This window comes from Pristiophorus japonicus, chromosome 1 (assembly GCF_044704955.1).
Source record: "Pristiophorus japonicus isolate sPriJap1 chromosome 1, sPriJap1.hap1, whole genome shotgun sequence".
Taxonomy (NCBI): Eukaryota; Metazoa; Chordata; class Chondrichthyes; family Pristiophoridae; genus Pristiophorus; species Pristiophorus japonicus.
Window position 1 is genome coordinate 214,807,926 of NC_091977.1, and position 24,988 is coordinate 214,832,913.

The following is a 24,988-nucleotide window of genomic DNA, read 5'->3' on the forward strand; positions in this document are numbered from 1 at the left end:
CTCCTGTACTATGTGGGAAGACAGGGATGCTTCTGGTGTCTCTGACGACTACGTGTGCGGGATGTGTGTCCGGCTGCAGCTCCTGACCGACCGCATTGTGGCACTGGAGCTGGGGGTGGATTCACTCTGGAGCATGCACGATGCTGAGAATGACATGAATAGCATATTTAGTGAGTTGGTCTTACCCAAGGTAAAGGGTACACAGCCAGGTAGGGAATGGGTGACCAACAGGAAGAGCAGTGCAAGGAAGGTAGTGCAGGGGTCACCTGTGGTCATCCCCCTGCAAAACAGATACACCACTATGGATACTGTTGAGGGGGATGACTTATCAGGGGAGGGCAGCAGCAGCCAAGTTCATGGCACCGTGGGTGGCTGTGCTGCACAGGAGGGCAGGAAAAAGAGTTGTAGAGCTATAGTGGTCAGGGATTCAATTGTAAGGGGAATAGATCGACGTTTCTGCGGCCACAGACACCAGGATGGTATGTTGCCTCCCTAGTGCAAGGGTCAAGGATGTCTCGGAGCGGGTGCAGTGCATTCTAAAAAGGGAGGGTGAACAGCCAGTTGTCGTGGCACATATAGGTACCAACGATATAGGTAAAAAACGGGATGAGGTCCTACAAGATGAATTTAGGGAGCTAGGAGCTAAATTAAAAAGTCGGACCTCAAAAGTAGTAATCTCAGGATTGCTACCAGTGCCACATGCCAGTCAAAGTAGGAATTACAGGATAGCTCAGATGAATACGTGGCTTTAGGAGTGGTGCAGAAGGGAGGGATTCAAATTCCTGGGACATTGGAACTAGTTCTGGGGGAGGTGGGACCAGTACAAACCAGACGATCTGCACCTGGGCAGGACCAGAACCAATGTCCTAGGGCGAGTGTTTGCTAGTGCTGTTGGGGAGGAGTTAAACTAATATGGCAGGGGGATGGGACCTATGCAGGGAGACAGAGTGAAGTAGAATGGGAGCAGAAGCAAAAGATAGAAAAAGGAAAAGTAAAAGTGGAGGGCAGAGAAACCTAAGGTAAAAGCAAAAAGGGCCACATTACAGCAAAATTCTAAAGGGGCAGAGTGTGTTAGAAAGAAAAGCCTGAATGTTATGTGCCTCAATGCGAGGAGTATTCAGAATAAAGTGGACGAATTAACTGCGCAGATAGCAGTTAACGGGTATGCTGTAATTGGCATCATAGAGACATGGCTCCAGGGTGACCAAGGCTGGGAACTCAACATCCAGGGATATTCAACATTTAGGAAGGATGGACAGAAAGGAAAAGGAGGCAGGGTGGCATTGCTGGTTAAAGAGGAAATTAATGCAATAGTAAGAAAGGACATTAGCTTGGGTGATCTGGAATCAGTATGGGTGGAGCAACGGAATACCAAGGGGCAGAAAACGCTAGTGGGAGTTGTGTACAGACCACCAAGCGGTCGGAGATAGAATCAAACAAGAAATTAGGGATGCATACAATAAAGGTACAGCAGTTATCATGGGTGACTTTAATCTACATATTGATTGGGCTAACCAAACTGGTAGCAATGCGGTGGAGGGGGATTTCCTGGAGTGTATTAGGGATGGTTTTCCAGACCAATATGTCGAGGAACCAACCAGGGAGCTGGCCATCCTAGACTGGGTGATGTGTAATGAAAAAGGACTAATTAGCAATCTTGTCGTGCGAGACCCCTTGGGGAAGAGTGACCATAACATGGTAGAATTCTTTATTAGGATGGAGAGTGACACAGTTAATTCAGAAACTAGGATCCTGAACTTAAGGAACAGTAACTCCGATGGTTTGAGGCGTGAATTGGCTAGAATAGACTGGCAAATGATTCTTAAAGGATTGACGGTGGATAGGCAATGGCAAACATTTAAAGATCACATGGAAGAACTTCACCAATTGTACATCCCTGTCTGGAGTAAAAATAAAACGGGGAAGGTGGCTCAACCATGGCTAACAAGGGAAATTAAGGATAGTGTTAAATCCAAGGAAGAGGCATATACATTGGCCAGAAAAAGCAGCAAACCTGAGGACTGGGAGAAATTTAGAATTCAGCAGAGGAGGACAAAGAGTTTAATTAAGAGGGGTAAAATAGAGTACGAGAAGAAGCTTGCCAGGAACATAAAAACTGATGCAAAAGCTTCTGTAGATATGTGAGGAGAAAAAGATTAGTGAAGACAAACGAAGGTCTCTTGCAGTCGGATTCAGGTGAATTTATAATGGGGAACAAAGAAATGGCAGACCAATTGAATAAATACTTTGGTTCTGTCTTCAAGAAGGAAGACACAAATAACCTTCCTGAAGTACTAGGGGACCGAGGGTCTAGTGAGAAGGAGGAACTGAAGGATATCCTTATTAGGCGGGAAATTGTGTTAGGGAAATTGATGGGATTGAAGGCCGATAAATCCCCAGGACCTGATAGTCTGCATCCCAGAGTACTTAAGGAAGTGACCCTAGAAATAGTGAATGCATTGGTGATCATTTTCCAACAGTCTATCGACTCTGGATCAGTTCCTATGGACTGGAGGGTCGCTAATGTAACACCACTTTTTAAAAAAGGAGGGAGAGAGAAAGCGAGTAATTATAGACTGGTTAGCCTGACATTAGTGGTGGGGAAAATGTTGGAATCAATTATTAAGGATGAAATAGCAGCGCAATGGGAAATCAGTGACAGGATTGGTCCAAGTCAGCATGGATTTATGAAGGGGAAGTCATGCTTGACCAATCTTCTGGAATTTTTTGAGGATGTAACGAGTAGAGTGGACAAGGGAGAACCAGTGGATGTGGTGTATTTGGACTTTCAAAAGGCATTTGACAAAGTCCCACACAAGAGATTGGTGTGCAAAATCAAAGCACATGGTATTGGGGGTAATATACTGACGTGGATAGAGAACTGATTGGCAGACAGGAAGCAGAGAGTCCAGATAAACGGGTCCTTTTCAGAATGGCAGGCAGTGACTAGTGGAATGCCGCAGGGCTCAGTACTGTGACCCCAGCTCTTTAAAATATACATCAATAATTTAGATGAAGGAATTGAGTGTAATATCTCCAAGTTTGCAGATGACACTAAACTGGGTGGCGGTGTGAGCTGTGAGGGGAACACTAAGAGGCTGCAGGGTGATTGGACAGGTTAGGTGAGTGGGCAAATGCATGGCAGATGCAGTATAATGTGGATAAATGTGACGTTATCCACTTTGGGGGCAAAAATGCGAAGACAGAATATTATCTGAATGGTGGCAGATTTGGAAAAGGGGAGGTGTAACGAGACCTGAGTGTCAGGTACATCAGTCATTGAAAGTTGGCATACAGGTACAGTAGGGGGTGAAGAAGGCAAATGGTATGTTGGCCTTCATAGCTCGGAGATTTGAGTTTCGGTGCAGGGAGGTCTTACTGCAGTTGTACAGGGCCTTTGTGAAGCCTCACCTGGAATATTGTGTTCAATTGTGGTCTCCTAATCTGAGGAAGGACATTCTTGCTATTGAGGGAGTGCAGCGAAGGTTCACCAGACTGATCCCCTGGATGGCTGGACTGGCATATGAGGAGAGACTGGATCAACTGGGCATTTATACATTAGCGTTTGGAAGGATGAGAGGGGATCTCATAGAAACACATAAGATTCTGATGGGACGGGACAGGTTAGATGCGGGTAGATTGTTCCCGATGTTAGGGAAATCCAGAACCAGGGGACACAGTCTTAGGATAAGGGGTAGGCCATTTTGGACTAAGATGAGGAGAAACTTCTTCACTCAGAGAGTTATTAACCTGTGGAATTCCCTGCCGCAGAGAGTTGTTGATGCCAGTTCATTGGATATATTCAAGAGTGAGTTAGATATGGCCCTTACAGCTAAGGGGATCAAGGGGTATGGAGAGAAAGCAGGAAAGTGGTACTGAGGGAATGATCAGCCATGATTTATTGACTGGTGATGCAGGCTCGAAGGGCCAAATGGCCTACTCCTATACCTATTTTCTATGTTTCTATCTTTCTATATACGCATCTGGTATCTCTCAGCACGCCACACACTGCTCCATTTGACAGGTGACTGAAGCCTTTTATGCTCACAGGATGGACTTTATAAGCTTCCCTATGACCAGGGAGGCACAAACTGGGAGGGCTTTGGGTTTCTCGATAATTGCAAACTTCCCCAAGGTGCAGGGAGCAATAGACTACATGCATATCACCCTGAAAGCCCTTTACAGAACCCGGAGGTGTTTCATAACAGAAAAGGATTCCACTCCCTGAATGTGCAGCTTGTTGTTGACCACAACCAAATAATCATGGGAATAAATGCTACATTTCCAGGCAGCAACCATGATGTGCACATCCTGTGTAAGAGTGTTATCCCTGACCTGTTTGTCAATCAGCCAGAAGTTGGATGCTTGGTGATAAAAGGTATGGCGTTGCCAGTGGCTCCTGACCCCGCTGGATTATCCCCTGTCGGAATCGAGTAGCGTTATAACGAAAGCCAAATAGCTACACGCAACACCGTTGAAAAGACCATTGGAGTGTTGCAGCAGCGCTTCGGATGCCTGGGCCACTCTGGAGGCAGCCTACAGTACCACTCTGACCGGGTTGCTGAGCTTATTGTGGTGTGTTGCATGTTGCATAACCTAGCTATAAGGAGAGGACGACAAATGCCAAATGGGGCTGCTGGTCCACCTCCAGAAGGAGTGGAGGGGGAAAAGGCAGAGGAGGAGGAGGAGGAGGAGGCTGGTGAGGACCTCAGGGAGGACAAACAGCATGGCGATGAATCCACGGTCCCATCACCACCCCCACCCCCCGCACCACCCAACCCCAGAAGCATGGAGAAACCCCATGGGAGTTGTGCGGCTGTAAAGCTGTTGTGCCAGCAGCTCATAAATGAACACTTTGCATGAACTTACATTGGGGACAGTCACAGTTACAGTTACAGTTACGGTTAGACATTTGCATTGAGTTACGTTTTAGCTTTGCCTGCTCTGCCCTGGCTTGGCCATAGTTGTGCAACAGTTGCATTCACTCAACTTACATTATTATAAGACAATGCAAACAATTGTTAAATTCAATAAAACATTTTATTAATGTAACAAGAATTTTTAATTTGTAACAACCCCCCCCCCCGCAACTATAAACCATCAGTAACAATAAGATAAACAGAACACAACAATAACAATAAAAGTATTACAACAATAAAAATAGCAACAATAACACCCCCTCTCTACCTGCGGCCATGTTTCCCTCCAGGTCTTTTCCCCCCCACCTCCGTATCTTAACCTCACCCGCCTATTTTGGTCCCCGGAGACCGAGACGAGTCTGGGGTGCAGCGGACAACGGAAAGACTTCCTGCCGTGGTGGGGGTGATGGTGGCATGATCGGCTGTTGGGGGGGGGGGTGGGGGTGTTGGAGGGGAAGACGAAGCGTGGGGATCATCTTCTGAGTAAGAAGGATGTTCTTTCTCCTGACTCACTTGAGTGCTTGCGCTGGTACTGCTGCGACCGAGCACGACACTGTGGGGTGCAGCGCCGTGCGCAGCCAACAGCACATGCCACAAGGCATTGGTGGCCGCGGTCTGTGCATGCAACTCTGCAAGTGTCTGCCTCACTACCTCCGTATGCTCAGCAAACATCTATGTAAAGCCCCGCATGAATTTGTGAAAAGCCTGGAGATGCTCACAGCTTATCGCAACCGTCTCCTCGCACAGGGTGATCAAGCCTTCCAACCAATTATTCGTGGGAGGCGAGTGCAGACCTCGCTGACCCAACCTCCGTGGGGTCGGCGTGCGCACTATAATGCGCCTTGGCGTTGCCGGCTGCACGCCGCTTGGTCCCAGTGCCTCTTTTGTCTCAACAGAGATGTCTAAGGTGGCCGCAGGTTCATCCCCCTCTGTGGGTTCCATAAATTGTTCCTCCTCCTCTTCTTCCTCCTCCTCCTCTGATTCAATGGTCGTGGATATTTCTTCCTCTTCCTCCTGTTCCTCTTCTTCAGGTGCGACCTCCACTGGCGTCTCTGGTTGACCTTCAAAACACATTTGAGCTTATTAAGCTGATTAGAACATAAGGGTACACATTACCGAGAGACATTACATGTTAATACATCATGTGGATTTCACGGCCCCAGAAAGCTGTCGTGGCTTCATCAGTCGCAGATGGACAGAATAAGGGAGTGAGAGTTTATGGGGAGTGCACAGAGAAGGGTACAGATGGCCAGATTACCATCCCATGCTCTTATTGTTTCTTATGTTGTCAACCTGAGAGTAGTACAAAGGCATGCTTGACATGACATGAAATGACATCATTCGTATATTGCATTATAATTGCAGGACATTACATTACTTTTTAAAACTGTTTGACACATTACTCACGAGATGTAAAGTGGGGTTCCACAAGACCACCGGTGGTGGCCGAGCGGCTTTGATGGCCCATGAGCGCGGCTGCAGCTCCTCGACGTCGGACAATAGTTGCAGCTGAGCAGTGCCCCCTCCGTGCGCCTCTGCTCACTGCGGTTGTTAGATAACTTCTTCTGCAAATGAGAAAAGAGCATGGCATAAGCTAATTGACCAGGTAGTATCATGGAAATACAACAATTTAAAACATTACATGGAAAAAGGATCAACAATTGATACACGGTTGTAACAAAGCTCAGCGTGTTTAGGAACTACAGCTTGACACATACAGCTCTCTATACTACAGCAGCCAGAGACTTAAAAAGGGCACAGGTTCATGGCCCTGTCCAGACACTAGCAGGGAAAATATATATATGTGTGTGTATGCATGTATGGATGCATTTATGTATGTATGTATGTAAATAATTTACAACATTTACAATAATTAATTAAATCAATACAATATACAATCTGTACTTACTCTTGCTGATGCCACCAGGCTGTTCCAGTGTTTATGGCACTAGTCAGGCCGCCTCGCCTCGTGGGACGCCGAAAAGACGACGTCCGCGATCTGGCCACAAATTTTCCAGTAGGCCCGGGCTGGAGGTTTCCCACTGCCACCTTAGGTTAATTTGGCCCACCTGGAGTGCACCTCCTGGACGAGGGACTCATTGGCCTCATCCGAAAAAGGCTTAGCCCTCTTCCGATCCCTTTCCACATTGTCCAGTGATGACATTTTTATTCTCTTCTCTTTTTCTCTGCTTTTATCTCTTTTTTTCAATCTCTCTCTTGAACAGTTTTTATCTGTCACTCTCTCCAACTGCTTTTATATATTTTTTCTCTATTTTATTTCAATCTATCACTCTCTATTCTCTATTTTATTTTCTCTCTATCTATGCTTTCCTCCTCCCCTTTTTCTCTCTCTCTCTCACCATCAGCAACGGCCTTCTGTGCGTGTGTGGATGACACCTGACCTCCCAAAATGCGGGAAAAGTTGTCCACCAAAAAAAAAGATCCCATGCGCAGAAGGCCATTGCTAGGGAAGCTTTTGCCTTCCACATCGCTGGCCATTCGCTGGGCCTACGTAACATCGCTGACCTTTTGCTTCACCCATTTCACTTCACTGGTCTATCGCCAAGTCGAAAATCGCGATCCAAAAAATGGGTGATGTTCCAGCGATCAGTAAGGCTGACACATCGACCATTGCTTGAACATCGACCATTTTTTCGGCGACAGCAGCAAAGTGGAATGTCGAGTCTTTTGTGTTTTTGATTCCAAAGTCTAAATTGTTAATATAAAATGTGAACAACATTAATCCCCACATTGATGCTTGTGGGAGCCCACTTTCAACCTTCTGCTACTCTGAATAGCTGCCCTGTACCCCGACTCTCGACTTCCTGTCTTGAAACCAGCTTTCTATCCATTCTGCTAATTGTCCCCTGACTCAGCATGCTCCGACCTAATTAATTTATCTATTATGTGGTACCTTATCCAAGGTCTTTTGTAAATCTAGTTCTATTGGGACTGAAATTGCCTCTTCCCTTAATGCCTGTCACCGCCTCACTTTCCTCTCCTCCCGCCTTTCCCTGCCTCGGTACTTGCTTAAATCCTGTTACATCTCGAGCTTTTTCCAGTTCTGATGAAAGGTCATTGACCTGAAACATTAAGTCTGCTTAAATCTCCACAGATGCTGTCTGACCAGCTGAGTATTTCCAGAATTTTCTGTTTTTATTACACTCTAGGGTAACCTTTAGCCATTTCTGCACCATAGAACTGACCCATTGCCTAATTTCAGCTATGTATGATAAATACACCTCGTGTATTGGAACCCAAGGGAACACATACACATGTATATTCCATGGAGTGGATAGATCAACAATTTACTTTGTATATATGTTCATTTAGCTGTTGTTTGTCCCATATTCTTCGCAGGTCCCAGAAATATGCATTTGTGAATTGTCACATTATAAAGGGACTAAAGGTGGATAAATCCCCTGGACATGATGGCTTGTAACCTAGGGTCCAAAGAGATGTAGCGGCAGGGATAGTGGATGTGTTGGTTGTAATTTACCAAAATTCCCTGGATTCTGTGAAGATTCCAGCAGATTGGAAAACTACAAATATAACACCCCTATTTAAAAAAGGTGGCAGACAAAAAGCAGGAAACTATAAACCAGTTAGCCTAACATCTGTAGTTGGGAAAATGTTGGAGTCCATTATTAAAGAAGCAGTAGCAGGACATTTGGAAAAGCACAATTTGGTCAGTTAGAGTCGGCATGGATTTACGAAGGGGAAGTCACGATTGACAAATTTGCTGGAATTCTTTGAGGATGTAACGAACAGGGTGGATAAAGGGGAACCAGTGGATGTGGCGTATTTGGACTTCCAGAGGCATTTGACAAGGTGACACATAAAAGATTACTGCACAAGATAAAAGTTCACAGGGTTGGGGTTAATATATTAGCATGGATAGAGGATTGGCTAAGTAACAGAAAACAGAAAGTCAGGATAAATGGTTCATTCTCGGGTTGGCAATCAGTAACTAGTGGTGTGCCACAGGGATCAGTGCTGGGACCCCAACTATTTACAATCTATATTAATGACTTGGAAGAGGGACTGAGTGTAACATAGCCGAGTTTTCTAATGATACAAAGATAGGAGGAAAAGCAATGTGTGAGGAGGACACACAAAATCTGCAAAAAGACATAGACAGGCTAAGTGAGTGGGCAAAAATTTGGCAGATGGAGTATAATGTTGGAAAGTGTGAGGTTATGCACTCTGGCAGAAAAAAAAATCGATGGATTCTGGGAATTGCAAAGTACTGCAGGACAGCGGGACCTGGGGATACTTGTGCATGAAACACAAAAGGTTAGTATGCAGGTACAGCATGTGATCAGGAAGGCCAATGGAATCTTGGCCTTTATTGCAAAGGGAATAGAGTATAAAAGCAGGGATGTCTTGCTCCAGTTATACAGGGCATTGGTGAGGTCACACCTAGAATACTGCGTGCAGTTTTGATTTCCATATTTAAGAAAGGATATACTTGCTTTGGAGGCAGTTCAGAGAAGGTTCACTAGGTTGATTCTGGGGATGAGGGGGCTGATTTATGAGGAAAGGTTGAGTAGTTTGGGCCTCTACTTATTGGAATACAGAAGAATGAGAGGTGATCTTATCGAAATGTATAAGATTATGAGGGAGCTTGACAAGGTGGATGCAGAGAGGATGTTTCCACTGATAGGGGAGACTAGAACTAGGGGGCATAATCTTAGAATAAGGCGACGTCCATTTAAAACTGAGATGAGGAGGAATTTCTTCTCTCAGAGGGTTGTACATCTGTGGAATTTGCTGCCTCAGAGAGCTGTGGAAGCTGGGTCCTTAAGTAAATTTAAGACAGAGATAGACAGTTTCTTAACCGATAAGGGAATAAGGGGTTATGGGGAGGGGTCAGCGAACTGGATCTGAGTCCATAATCGGATCAGCCATGATCATATGAAATGGTGGAGCAGGCTCGAGGGGCTGTATCTCCTACTCCTGCTCCTGTTACAGAAACATAGAAATTATTGCAGGAATAGGCCATTCGGCCCTTCGAGCCTGCACCACCATTCAATAAGATCATGGCTGATCATTCACCTCAGTATCCCTTTTCTGCTTTCCCTCCATATCCCTTGATCCCTTTAGCCATAAGGGCCATATCTAACTCACTCTTGAATATATCCAATGAACTGGCATCAACAACTCTCTGCAGTAGATAATTCCACGGGTTAACAACTCTCTGAGTGAAGAAGTTTCTCCTCATCTCAGTCCTAAATGGCTTATCCCTTCTGCTTAGATTTGTCCCCTGGTTCTGGAACTCCCCAACATCGGGAATATTCTTCCTGCATTTAACCTGTCCAGTCCCATCAGAATTTTACATGTATCTATGAGATCCCATCTCATCCTTCTAAACTCCAATGAATACAGGCCCAGTCGATCCAATCTCTCCTCATATGTCAGTCCAGCCATCGCGGGAATCAGTCTGGTGAACCTTCGCTGCACTCCCTCAATAGCAAGAACGTCCTTCCTCAGATTAGTAGAACAAAACTAACACAATATTCCAGGTGAGGCCTCACTAAGGCCCTGTACGACTGCAGTAAGACCTCCCTGCTCCTATACTCAAATCCCCCTGCTATGAAGGCCAACATACCATTTGCCTTCTTCACCGCCTGCTGCACCTGCATGCCAACTTTCAATGACTGATGTAACATGACACGCAGCTCTCGTTGCACCTCCCTTTTTCCTAATCTTCCGTCATTCAGATAATATACTGCCTTTGTGTTTTTGCCAGCAAAGTGGATAACCTCACATTTATCCACATTATACTGCATCTGCCATGCATTTGCCCACTCAACTAACCTGTCCAAGTTACCCTGCAGCCTCTTAGCATCCTCCACACAGCTCACACCACCCCCCAGATAAGTGTCATCTGCAAACTTGGAGATATTACACTCAATTCCTTCATCTAAATCATTGATGTATATTGTAAATAGCTGCGGTCCCAGCACTGAGCCCTGTGGCACCCCACTAGTCACTGCCTGCCATTCTGAAAAGGGCCCATTTGTCCCAACTCTCTGCTTCCTATCTGCCAACCAGTTCTCTCTCCACGTCAGTACATTACCCCCCATACCATGTGCTTTAATTTTGCACACCAATCTCCTGTGTGGGACCTTGTCAAAAGCCATTTGAAAGCCCAAATACACCACATCCACTGGTTCTCCCTTGTCCACTCTACTCGTTACATCCTCAAAAAATTCTAGAAGATTTGTCAAGCATGATTTCCCTTTCATAAATCCATGCTTAGTTGGACCGATCCTGACACTACTTTCCAAATGCGCTGCTGTTTCATCTTTAATAATAGATTCCAACATTTTCCCCACTACTGATGTCAGGCTAACCAGTCAATAATTACCAGTTTTCTCTCTCCCTCCTTTTTTAATGTGGTGTTACATTAGCTACTCTCCAGTCCAAAGGAACTGATCCAGAATCGATAGACTGTTGGAAAATGATCACCAATGCATCCACTATTTCGAGGGCCACTTCCTTCAGTACTCTGGGATACAGACTATCATGCCCCGAGGATTTATTGGCCTTCAATCCCATCAATTTCCCTAACACAATTTCCCGCCTAATAAGGATTTTCTTCAGTTCCTCCTTCTCTCTAGACGCTCGGTCCCCTAGTATTTCCGGAAAGTTATTTCTGCCTTCCTTCTTGAAGACAGAACCAAAGTATTTGGTCAACTGGTCTGCCATTTCTTTGTTCCCCATTATAAATTCACCTGAATCTGACTGCAAGGGATTGTCTTCACTAATCTTTTTCTCTTCACATATCTATAAAAGCTTTTGCAGTCAGTTTTTATGTTCCCAGCAAGCTTCCTCTCATACTCTATTTTCCCCCTCCTAATTAAACTCTTTGTCCTCCTCTGCTGAATTCTAAATTTCTCCCAGTCCTCAGATTTGCTGCTTTTTCTGGCCAATTTATGTGCCTCTTCCTTGGATTTAACACTATCCTTAATTTCCCTTGTTAGCCACGGTTGAGCCACCTTCCCCGTTTTATTTTTACTCCAGACAGGGATGTACAATTGTTGAAGTTCATCCACGTGATCTTTAAATGTTTGCCATTGCCTATCCACCGTCAACCCTTCAAGTATCATTCGCCAGTCTATTCTAGCCAATTAACGTCTCATACCATTGAAGTTACCTTTCCTTAAGTTCAGGACCCTAGTCTCTGAATTAACTGTGTCACTCTCCATCTTAATCAAGAATTCTACCATATTATGGTCACTCTTCCCCAAGGGGCCTCGCACAACAAGTTTGCTAATTAGTCCTTTCTCATTACCTACATCACCCAGTCTAGGATGGCCAGCTCTCTAGTTGGTTCCTCGACATATTGGTCTAGAAAACCATCCCTAATACACACCAGGAAATCCTCCTCCACCGTATTGCTACCAGTTCAGTTAGCCCAATCTATATGTAAATCAAAGTCGCCCATGATAACTGCTGTACCTTTATTGCACACATCCCTAATTTCTTGTTTGATGCTGTCCTCAACCTCACTACTACTGTTTGGTGGTCTGTACACAACTCCCACTAGCGTTTTCTGCCCTTTGGTATTCCGCAGCTCCACCCATACAGATTCCACATCATCCAAGCTAATGTCCTTTCTTACTATTGCGATAATTTCCTCTTTAACCAGCAATGCTACCCCACTTCCTTTTCCTTTCTGTCTATCCTTCCTGAATGTTGAATACCCCTGGATGTTGAGTTCCCAGCCTTGGTCACCCTGGAGCCATATCTCCGTGATGCCAATTATATCATATTCATTAATTGCTGCCTGCAATTCGTCCACCTTATTATGAATACACCTCGCATTGACGCATTGAGGCACAGGCTTGTTTTTTTAACACATTTTTCCCCTTTGAAATTTTGCTAAAATGTGGTCCTTTTTGATTTTTGCCTTGGGATTCTCTGCCCTCCACTTTTACTTTTTTTTCTTTCTTTTGCTTCTACCCCCCTTCCACTTCCCTCTGTCTCCCTGCATAGGTTCCCATCCCCCTGCCATATTATTTTAACCCCACCCCAACAGCACTAGCAAACACTCCCCAAGGACATTGTTTCCGGTCCTGCCCAGGTGCAGACCATCCGGTTTGTACTGGTCCCACCTCCCCCAGAACTTGTTCCAATGTTCCAGAAATTTGAATCCCTCCATTCTGCATCACTCCTCAAGCCACGTATTCATCTTAACTATTCTGCCATTCTTACTCTGACTAGCACGTGGCACTGGTAGCAATCCAGAGATTACTACCTTTGAAGTCCTACTTTTTAATTTAACTCCGAGCTCCCTAAATTCGGTTTGGAGGACTTCATCCCATATTTTATCTATCTCGTTGGTACCTATATGCACCACGACAACTGGCTGTTCACCCGCCCCATCCAAAGTGTCCTGCAGCCACTCCGAGACATCCTTGACCCTTGCACCAGGGAGGCAACATACCATCCTGGGTTTCGGTTGCGGCCGCAGAAACACCTATCTATTCCCCTTACAATAGAATCCCTGACCACTATAGCTCTCCCACTCTTTTTCCTGCCCTCCTGTGCAGCAGAGCCACCCATGGTGCCATGAACTTGGCTGCCGCTGCCCTCCTCTGATCCCCCCCAACAGTACCCAAAATTGTGTATCTATTTTGGAGGGGGATGGCCGGTGGGGACCCCTGCACTACCTTCCTTTCACTGCTCTTCCTGTTGGTCACCCATTCCCTATCTGCCTGAGTATCCTTCACCTGCGGTGTGACCAAGTCACTAAACGTGCTATTCATGACATCGTCAGCATCGCGGATGCTCCAGAGTGAATCCACCCGCAGCTCCATTGCCGCAATGCGGTCCATCAGGAGCTGCAGCAGGATACACTTCCTGCACATGTAGTCATCAGGGACACTGGAAGCGTTCTGATGTAAAGTCAGGTAGTGATTGCCATGAAGAATATCGCATTAGTCGTGTGATGAAACTCACAACAAAGCCAACACACTGAAGCAGAATGATTTGCTGTTAATTTTGCCTAATTCATCCAACTAATTAACTCAAATTTAAGCATGAATAAATAAGCTAATTGGCCACAAAAAATCTTATTAATTGTACAAATTACTGTAAATTATAAAAAAAAGGAGGAGCACACAATAAATTTTGTGAAGCCCTGTTTAATTTATAATACAGCACAATTACAGCTAAAACCTATGATTCTCATATTAGGTTGTGTAAGACGAAAGGCTAAAACATTAGTTTACCATTGTGTTTCATGCATCAATGTTTGAGACGTTATTATTTGCCACAAATCACCACTAATTCAATTAATGAGAATCTAATGTCTCTACCACATGGAGTGGTCGGGCAAATAGTATATATTCATTAAGCGGGAAGCTAGATAATTACATGAGGGAAAGAAAACAAGGATACGTGATAGAACGAGATGATGAAAGGTGGGAAGAGGCTTGTGTGAAGCATAAACACTGGCGAAGACCTGTTGGCTCAAATGGCTTATTTCTGTGCTGTAAAATACTATGTAATTCTATATAATGTAAAAACATAACTAGAGGGGACACATACAGCGACTGGGAATATGAAAGCAGGTTTTATTTTATAATGGCAAATTTACTTCTATACCTGGATGAAATAATGGCCTCGGAATCCCGGTCGGCTGCTTCCCGCAGGCGATCAGCTAACAAAGGGAAAAAAGATGCGCACTTACCAGAACCTGCTGTGCCCACGAGCGATCCCAGTCCTGAGGCCTCCACTGACTGTGCGTTGGAGCACGTGCACATCAGGACGTGCGCAGAGCAAGAGCTGCAGTCACATGGATCTGGGCAGCCAAACCAGGTAAAGTATTTTCTCATTCATAATAATGGGATCTCTGTAAGTTGGAGTTCCCATTATTATGTTTGATAAACCCCCCCCACCAAACACTCAAAACACTAATAAAAAAATAGAAAAAATACACCACATATTTAACATTAATTTAAATTAAAGTTATTTATGTTTTATAAAAAAAAATGTTGCCCGATTTTTGAAAAAGTTTTTTAAATTATGGTTTAAACTAAATTTACCATAGTGGGGATGGTTTTTAACAATAAAATGTGCTTTTAAAAATTTTATTTTATTATGTTTTTCTGTGCTTTAAAATTCTTATGCCTGAAAAAGTAGGCTATGCTCCTGCAAGATTTTTCAGGACATTTGCTGGGCAAGATATGGGTAAATACCGTGATCTTGCCCATGCAAATGTCCTCGCTCCTGAGATGTGAAGGAACTGTCAAGCCAGAAATTTGACAGATTGGAAAACCCGGTTTTCAGCGCATGCGCATTGTGCGCTGAAAACCGTCTTTTGCGATGCCTTCCTGGGTCCGTACATACTCCGTAGAGACCCGGGGAGGCTGGGATTTCTGGGCCAATAAAATGGAACCAGAGTGTCAATCATATTTGTTCCTTTATTGTTTATTATCCTGGCCAATATTTATCCCTCAACTGATACCTAAAACAGTTTACCTGGTCATTGATTTCATTGCTGTTTGTGGAACCTTGCTGTGCACAAATTGGTTTCCGTGTTTCCGACATTATAACAGTGACTACACTTCAAAAATACGTCATTCATTGGAAAGTACTTTGGGATGGTCTGAGATTATGAAAAGCACGACATCAATGCAAGGTTTTTTTTAATGATCAATAGCACAATGGGGGTGAAAATCGTTAGCATGAAAAAATGGGCATGGGCACCATGATGTACGATATGACTGTGCCCGTTCAAGGAGCACAGGATGCACGACAATTTCAAGCTGCTGGTAATTATAATATTTGCAATGCAGAGCGCGGTGCTGAGGGCACTACTGACTGGCTGTCTGCTCAACAGGGGGCCGAAGTTTGCGTTGTTCGAGCGAGGCTAGGTAGCCTGCTCCACTTACAGGTAATCTCCACCTCTTAAAGGTGAACTGCCTTCTGCTGCAGAAAAATGGTAAAAGTGCTTCACCCCAAATGGCCCTCCAGGCCAGGGAAAGGGCACCCAGGGTCTTGGATAGAAACATCGAAACATAGAAAGTAGGTGCAGGAGTAGGCCATTCGGTCCTTCGAGCCTGCACCACCATTCAATATGATCATGGCTGATCATGCAACTTCAGTACCCCATTCCTGCTTTCTCTCCATACCCCTTGATCCCTTTAACAATAAGGGCCACATCTAACTCCCTTTTGAATATATCTAACGAACCGGCCTCAACAACTTTCTGTGGTAGAGAATTCCACAGGTTCACAATTCTCTGAGTGAAGAAGTTTCTCCTCATCTCGGTCCTAAATGGTTTACCCCTTATCCTTAGACTGTGACCTCTAGTTCTGGACTTTCCCAACATCGGGAACATTCTTCCTGCATCTAATCTGTCCAATCCCATCAGAATTTTATATGTTTCTATGAGGTCCCCTCTCATTCTTCTAAATTCCAGTGAATATAAGCCTAGTCGATCCAGTCTTTTTTCATAAGTCAGTCCTGCCATTCCGGGAATCAGTCTGGTGAACCTTCGCTGCACTCCCTCAATAGCAAGAATGTCCTTCCTCAGATTAGGAGACCAAAACTGCACACAATACTCCAGATGTGGTCTCACCAAGACCCTGTACAACTGCAGTAAGACCTCCCTGCTCCTATACTCAAATCACATCACTATGAAGGCCAACATGCCATTTGCCTTCTTTACTGCCTGCTGTACCTTCAATAACTGATGTACCATGACACCCAGGTCTCGTTGCACCTCCCCTTTTACTAATCTGTCACCATGCAGATAATAATCTGCCTTCCAGATTTTTCCACCAAAGTGGATAAACTCACATTTATCCACATTATAGTGCATCTGCCATGCATTTGCTCACTCACCTAACCTGTCCAAATCCCACTGCAGCCTCCTAGCATCCTCCTTGCAGCTCGCACTGCCAACCAACTTAGTGTCATCTGCAAACTTGGAGGTATTACATTCAATTCCTTCGTCTAAACCATTAATGTATATTGTAAGTAGCGGGGTCCCAGCACTGAACCCTGCGGCACCTCAGTAGTCACTGTCTGCCATTCTGAAAAGGACCTGTTTATACCCGCCCTTTGCTTCCTGTCTGCCAACCATTTCTCTATCCATGTCAACACATTACCCCCAATACCATGTGCCTTAATTTTTCACACTAATCTCTTGTGTGGGACCTTGTCAAAAGCCTTTTGAAAGCCCATATTCACCACATCCATTGGTTCTCCCTTATCCACTCTATTAGTTACATTCTCAAAAAACTCTAGAACATTTGTCAAGCATGTTTTCTCTTTCATAAATCCATGCTGAGTTGAACCGATCCTGTCACTGATTCCAACATTTTCCCCACCTCCGATGTCAGGCTAACCAGTCTATAATTCTGTGTTTTCTCTCTCCCTCCTTTTTTAAAATGTGGGGTTACATTAGCTACCCTCCAATCCATAGAAACAGAACCAGAACCCATGGAATGTTGGAAAATGATCACCAATGCATCTACTATTTCTCGGGCCACTTCCTTAAGTACTCTGAGATGCAGACTATCAGGCCCTGGGGATTTATTGGCCTTCAGTCCCTTCAATTTCCTTAATACCATTTCCTGACTAATAAGGATTTTCCCTAATTCCCCCTTCTCGCTAGACCCTCAGTCCCCTAGTATTTTCGGGAGGTTATTCGTGTCTTCTTTAGTGATGACAGAACCAAAGTATTTGTTCAATTGGTCTGCCATTTCCTTGTTCCCCATTATAAATTCACCTGATTCTGACTGCAAGGGACCTACATTAGTCTTCACTAATCTTTTTCTCTTCACATATCTGTCGAAGCTTTTGCAGTCAGTTTTTATGTTCCCTGCAAGCTTCCTCTCATACTCTATTTTACCCCTCCTAATTAAACCCTTCGTCCTCCTCTGCTGAATTCTAAATTTCTCCCAGTCCTCAGGTTTGCTGCTTTTTCTGGCCAATTTATATGCCTCTTCCTTGGATTTAACACTTTCCCTAATTTCCCTTGCTAGCCACCTTACCTTTTTTATTTTTACGCCACACAGGGATATACAATGGTTGCAGTTCATCCATGTGATATTTAAATGTCTGCCATTGCCTATCCACCGTCAACCCTTTAAGTATCATTCTCCAGTCTATCCTAGCCAATTCACGTCTCATACCATCGAAGTTACTTTCTTTAAGTTCAGGACCCTCGTCTCTGAATTAACTGTGTCACTCTCCATCTTAATGAAGAATTCTGCCATATTATAGTCACTCTTCCCCAAGGTGCCCCCCATGACCAGAGTGCTAATTAATCATCTCTCATTACATAAGACCCAGTCTAGGATGGCCTGCTCTCCAGTTGGTTCCTCGAGGTATTGGTCTAGAAAACCATCCCTTATATACTCCTGGAAATCCTCCTCCACAGTATTGCTACCAGTTTGGTTAGCCCAATCAATATGCAGATTAAAGTCACCCATGATAACTTCTGTACCCTTATTGCACGCGGCCCTAATTTCCTGTTTGATGCCATCCCTAACCTCCCTCCTACTGTTTGGTAGTCTGTACATAACTTCCACTAACGTTTTCTGCCCTTTGATGTTTCGCAGCTCTACATATAGATCCCACTCTTTTTCCTGCCCTTCTGTGCAGCAGAGCCACCCTTGGTACCATGGACTTGGCTGCTGCTGCCTTCCCCTGATGAGTCATCTCCCCCAACAGTACCCAGGTGGTGTATTTGTTTTGGAGGGAGATGACCTCAGAGGACCCCTGCACTACTTTCCTTCCACTGCTCTGCCTGATGGTCATCCATTCCCTATCTGGCTGTGTAACCTTTACCTGCGGTGTGACCAACTCACTAAACGTGCTATTCACGACATCGTCAGTATCGCGGATGCTCCAGAGTGAGTCCATGCGCAGCTCCAGTACCGCAATGTGATCTCTCAGGAGCTGCAGCTGGATACACTTCCTGCACATGTAGTTGTCAGGGACGCTGGAAGCTTCCCCGATTTCCCACATAGCACAGGAGGAGCATGACACAAGTCTGGGCTCTCCTGCCATGGCTTAACCCTTAAATTAACCTAATTTATAACAACGCCAAAGGTTTCTTACTGATCAGGAAAGAAAAAAAAGAGAAAAAGATTAAGTACTCACCAATCCACCAGCCAATCACTTACCCTCTTGGCTGTGACGCCATACTTCGATTTCTTTTTAACTTCTGCCCCTGCAACTACCTCTGACTGTTGGGCCCCCTTTTATGGGCCTTGCTACTCCCGACCTCCTCCACTCCTCTGACTCCCGCTCTTTTTAAACTGCCCACTCCTCCGACTCTCTGATCCTCATCAGAATTGAATTCCTCGCCTACCTCCGGCCCTCCTGCTCCTCGGACTCCTGGCCCCCGAGCTCACAGACTTCTGCTCTCGGGCTCTCCCGAACTTGGACTCTCCCGAACTCTCGGAGCCTCCTGAACTCTCTGGCCTTCCGAATTCTCAGAGCCTCCCGAACTCTCCGGCCTCCCGAACACTTGAGCTTTGTGCAGGGATGTTAACACTGGAAGAGAGGTCCTCTCCCCACAGGGTGCCAGGAGACCCTCCAGAAAGAAACTGTGGGATCAGATCACCGAGGTCATCACTGCCAGCTGTGTCACCCCCAGGACATAGCTCCAGGGCCCAAAGAAGTCTCATGACCTCAGACCACTAGTCAAGGAAAGGAAATCTGCCATCCTTACTCGGTCTGGCCTATATGTGACTCCAGACCCACTGTAATGTGGTTGACTCTTAACTGCCCTCTGAAATTGTCTGGCAAGCCACTCATTTGTACCAAACTGCTACAACAAAGTCAGCACTGTGGGAATACCTTCACCACACAGACTGGAGTGGTTCAAGGAGGTCACTTACCATCACCTTCTCAGGGGCAATTCAGAATGGGCAATAAATTCTAGTATTGCCAGCGATGCCCACATCCTGTGAATGATTTTAAAAAATCAACTGTAAGTGAACCAACCAGAAGCACAGCAATGCTTGCAGGGCACTTGTTCATCTGGGGAGCTTGGTGAGTGTTGTCAGAAATATACACAGGAGCAAAAGCCATTGGTGGAGAGAGGATGCAGCTAGATGCATAGAACTAAAATAAGTGATCTGCTCAATTTCTTTGGGAATTATAGGTAACACTAAGTTTGATGGTTATTTGTTGACTTTAGGCTGGATCTTAGCTGCGTCACTTATCTTTAACACATACCACAGCATATAAATCCACAAATGACTGCATCTGATGTCCACGTACAAATGTTTAACACACTCATGCCAAATTGCTTTGTCTGCTATTTGAACAGCAGCAAAAAACCATTTATTTTAAATAAGTTAAATGCTTAAAATTCCGAATGGAGAATTTGATGCAATTGGTTCAAGTTGGCATTTTAATATATTTATGATCAAAATGAATATTATGCTGAATATTATATTTGCTTGCGCACGTAAGATTCACATACACACTGCTAACTGAGGAACAATGGACTGGCGCCAGTATATCTATCGGGGTGAGGTTACTGGCAGTGTAATCTCTAGATGAGTTCCATCTCTACATCTCAGATGATCAGTGGTGGCACTCTTGTCTCCGAGTCAGCAGATAATGAGTTCAAGTCCCACTCCAGAGACTTGAGCACTCTTCAGTGCAGTACTGAAAGAGTGCTGCACTGTCAGAGGTGCCATCTTTCGGAAGAGATATTAAACCTCTCAGGTGGATGTAAATGATCCCATAGAAGTACAGAGGATCTGTCTACGGTGTCCGGTCCAAAATTTATTTCTCAACGAACTCCATCAAAAACAGCTTGCTGTTCATTGGACCTTGCTATGCCCAAATTGGCTGCGATGTTTCCCTTCATTACAAAATTTCAAGGGGGATAAATTGGCCTACTTTACCCCTCCAGTTATTGCCTCCCGGAGGCACTAACTGGGTGCTACCAGCTACCTGAGAGTACTGACGCCCGCAAATTTTCTTTGCAGGTTAGCGGTGGCGGTAAACCTTGAAGCCATGATCCCCTGTGCCCCAGAGATCCTGACATCATCTGGTGCGCAGCACCCCGTTACCGCCCTAGATCCTAAATTTGCTTCCACCCCCTGCAGCATCACTGGGCGTCAACACCGGCAGCTGCAGGAGGCATTGAGAAGTTGGCCGGCTGCTTGGGGTGCGATAGTTAAAGGGATTGGTGGTGAGGTAGGTGAAAAAATGTTCTCAACCCTCTACTCAGTTTGATTTTTTTCTACTGCAGCGATTGATCAGCCCTGTACTCTGTTAGAGTGCTTGGGGCTGATTGTCGCGGATCGCTAGTGCAATCATTGAGCAGTCCATTCAATTCCTAGCAACTCCCTCAATAATGGCCCTTCTCTTTAAGGGAGGGATGGAGCCTATGAGTCCGACAGTGGTGCACGAGACATTGTGCAACCCTCTGCGGCTACCACCCTTCTTGGTTGGTTTCGCGCTCCAAGGGAAGTGGCAGTGCTCCACATCCCTTCTGGAGCACTAAACTGAAAGTTTGCGTTGGCTAGAATTGGGTAGTGCCCGCCGATACATTTGCACTGCCGTAAAAGTTATCACTGCAAATGGGGCGCTACGTAATTTCTAGCCCCAAGAGTACTTAATTGGCTGTGAGCTGCTATGGGATGTCTCGAGGCTGTGAAGGCAATATATAATTGCAAGTTCTTTCTTACTTTCTCTCATGTTACTATTTGCTCAAGGGTATGTCCAGAATTGCTGTCTTGGAATCATTCTAGCAATTAGATTGGTTGGATAACTGTTAGAGCTGTGAAATTGTCCATCTTTTCTCAACCATGTGCAGTACAATGCTGCCATATTGTTAATTACTGCATCAATTCAAATGTTTACCCTTGATTTGTGGTAGGACGAGATGCGAACTTGGAGTTTCTGCAGTAATTAACTCACAATTGAGTGTATATGTTTTATTTTAAACAGTAATGGAAATGCAACAGTTTATTATCATGTGCTTTGGGCATGTGAAACAACAAACAAATTAAAATTCTCTGAGTGAAATTGAATAGCACCGACCTAGCAGTGTGAACTGGTGCAGGGAACGATCCTTACGCCAAAATGGGTAGGCCTGTGACCTGATCAAAGTTGAGCCTTGTGCCTCATTTAAATTATTCCGGTGAGCTGCCTAAGGACAGTGCAGCAGGCAGCTTGCCAGAGAAACGGCTGCATCGCTGGCAGCGAACTCCATGTACATACTAGGAAGAGGGGTGTGGAGTAAATTGAGAGGGGCTGGGGGTGAAGGCGATCGGAAGGGGCATTCTGAAGAGAGGAGAGCACCACTGCTTCTCCTGGCTACACATACAGGCAAGTATTTTTTAAATTTCCCTGCATGGCCACGGGATTCACACAGCTTGGGAACCACATCTGCCAACCTGAGGAATGAGCTCCGTGGCCATTGCTCCAGCTAATTACTTGGCAGCATGAAAAATAAACCAAAATAAAAACATGTTAATTACATCAGCTAACAGATTGATGGAAAATCTGTTCTACTTGAAAATCTGCTGGTAAATGTTAATTTTTCACCGGCCATTCTCCACTGTTGCCTTCTAACTGAACAGTAATTGCAGTGAATTGATCTGCACTATGAAAATTGAGATATAGGGGACGAAATTGGTGGACTTACGGTCTGCTGCCGCTGAGATTTCTGGGCAGTCTCCCCTCCGAGCGAGTTTGGTGGAGGCCTCCTGCCGGCGGGAGGGAAGACCGCTGAGGGACCGCCTGCTGACGTCCGCTGGCGTGCAATGTGTTTAAGTCTCCTCCGGCCCGCCGAGCTGCCAGTTTGGTCTGGCCGGGAGTCCGCTGTAGCAGGAGAAAGGATCGCCGTGTGGAGCCAGGTCTACATAAGAACATAAGAACATAAGAACATAAGAATTAGGAACAGGAGTAGGCCATCTAGCCCTTCGAGCCTGCTCTGCCATTCAATAAGATCATGGCTGATCTGGCCGTGGACTCAGCTCCACTTACCCACCCGCTCCCCATAACCCTTAATTCCCTTATTGGTTAAAAATCTATCTATCTGTGACTTGAATACATTCAATGAGCTAGCCTCAACTACTTCCTTGGGCAGAGAATTCCACAAATTCACAACCCTCTGGGAGAAGAAATTCCTTCTCAACTCAGTTTTAAATTGGCTCCCCCGTATTTTGAGGCTGTGCCCCCTTGTTCTAGTCTTCCCGACCAGTGGAAACAACCTCTCTGCCTCTATCTTGTCTATCCCTTTCATTATTTTAAATGTTTCTATAAGATCACCCCTCATCCTTCTGAACTCCAACGAGTAAAGACCCAGTCTACTCAATCTATCATCATAAGGTAACCCCCTCATCTCCGGAATCAGCCGAGTGAATCGTCACTGTACCCCCTTCAAAGCCAGTATATCCTTCCTTAGGTAAGTTGATCAAAACTGCACGCAGTACTCCAGGTGCGGCCTTACCAATACCCTATACAGTTGCAGCAGGACCTCCCTGCTTTTGTACTCCATCCCTCTCGCAATGAAGGCCAACATTCCATTTGCCTTCCTGATTACCTGCTGCACCTGCAAACTAACTTTTTGGGATTCATGACAAGGGCCCCCAGGTCCCTCTGCACCTCAGCATGTTGTAATTTCTCCCCATTCAAATAATATTCCCTTTTACTGTTTTTTTTCCCCCAAGGTGGATGACCTCACACTTTCCGACATTGTATTCCATCTGCCAATCCTTAGCCCATTCGCTTAACCTATCCAAATCTCTTTGCAGCCTCTCTGTGTCCTCTACACAACCCGCTTTCCCACTAATCTTTGTGTCATCTGCAAATTTTGTTACACTACACTGTCCCCTCTTCCAGGTCATCTATGCATATTGTAAACAGTTGTGGTCCCAGCACCGATCCCTGTGGCACACCACTAACCACCAATTTCCAACCCAAAAAGGGCCCATTTATCCCGACTCTCTGCTTTCTGTTCGCCAGCCAATTCTCTATCCATGCTAATACATTTCCTCTGACTCCGCGTACCTCGATCTTCTGCAGTAACCTTTTGTGTGGCACCTTATCGAATGCCTTTTGGAAATCTAAATACACCACATCCATCGGTACACCTCTATCCACCCTGCTCGTTATATCCTCAAAGAATTCCAGTAAATTAGATAAACATGATTTCCCCTTCATCAATCCATGCTGCGTCTGCTTGATTGCACTATTCCTATCTAGATGTCCCGCTATTTCTTCCTTAATGATAGTTTCAAGCATTTTCCCCACTACAGATGTTAAACTAACTGGCCTATAGTTACCTGCCTTTTGTCTGCCCCCTTTTTTAAACAGAGGCGTTACATTAGCTGCTTTCCAATCCGCTGGTACCTCCCCAGAGTTCAGAGAATTTTGGTAGATTATAACGAATGCATCTGCTATAACTTCCGCCATCTCTTTTAATACCCTGCGATGCATTTCATCAGGACCAGGGGACTTGTCTACCTTGAGTCCCATTAGCCTGCCCAGCACTACCCCCTAGTGATAGTGACTGTCTCAAGGTCCTCCCTTCCCACATTCCCGTGACCAGCAATTTTTGACATGGTTTATGTGTCTTCCACTGTGAAGACCGAAGCAAAATAATTGTTTAAGATCTCAGCCATTTCCACATTTCCCATTATTAAATCCCCCTTCTCATCTTCTAAGGGATCAACATTTACTTTAGTCACTCTTTTCCATTTTATATATATGTAAAAGCTTTTACTATCTGTTTTTATGGTTTGCGCAAGTTTACCTTCGTAATCTATCTTTCCTTTTTTTGTTGCTTTTTTAGTCATTCTTTGCTGTTGTTTAAAATTTTCCCAATCCTCTAGTTTCCCACGAACCTTGGCCTCCTTATACGCATTGGTCTTTGATTTGATACTCTCCTTTATTTCCTTGGTTACCCACGGCTGGTTATCCCTTCTCTTTACGCCCTTCTTTTTCACCGGAACATATTTTTGTTGTGCACTATGAAAGAGCTCCTTAAAAGTCCTCCACTGTTCCTCAATTGTATAACATCAACGGTAAGTAAGAAGACCTGCAAAAAAAGGTTAGGACACTTCTTT